The sequence below is a fragment of the Cariama cristata genome, unplaced genomic scaffold (assembly GCF_000690535.1).
Source record: "Cariama cristata isolate BGI_N322 unplaced genomic scaffold, ASM69053v1 scaffold23152, whole genome shotgun sequence".
In the NCBI taxonomy this organism is placed as follows: domain Eukaryota; kingdom Metazoa; phylum Chordata; class Aves; order Cariamiformes; family Cariamidae; genus Cariama; species Cariama cristata.
In genome coordinates this window covers 11,567-11,937 of record NW_009604771.1, presented here as the reverse complement: position 1 = coordinate 11,937, position 371 = coordinate 11,567, and the positions used below count along the sequence as shown (strand labels likewise).

The following is a 371-nucleotide window of genomic DNA, read 5'->3' as shown; positions in this document are numbered from 1 at the left end:
ACTGCGGGTGTAGGCTCTGGTTTTGGGGACTGAGCATCCCTTTTACAGACTTGGGAGCCTAAGATTAGGATAGGACTGAAAAAAAGAAAGCTCCTGCCTTTCTCCCGGTGAGGTCTGTGAGTTTAGAAAAGCATTTTGTTGTGCATGGAAGGGGTGCTGTGGTCTCATCTGTTCTTTTGCTGCTTCTGGGTGGTAAGGGATGCGACGGGATGCTCTCACGCAGGAGCAACCAGTCCCAGCCATCCAAACTCCGGGGTGGATACCACCAGGCCCTTCCATTTTGGCATTTAGAGGGAGTTAACAAGAGCAGCAGATCGTATTGTGTTTGGTTGCCAATTAAAATCTTTCTTGCCAGCATCTGCTGACGTTCT

General features: G+C 49.6%; 1 protein-coding gene across 1 annotated transcript in view; it reads left to right on the top strand.

The window, feature by feature from the left end:
- The window catches only part of SOCS7 (suppressor of cytokine signaling 7), a gene marked incomplete at both ends in the record, with an annotated part of 12,783 nt that overhangs the window by 5,476 nt on the left and 6,936 nt on the right, over window positions 1-371 (top strand). The window lies entirely within an intron of this gene.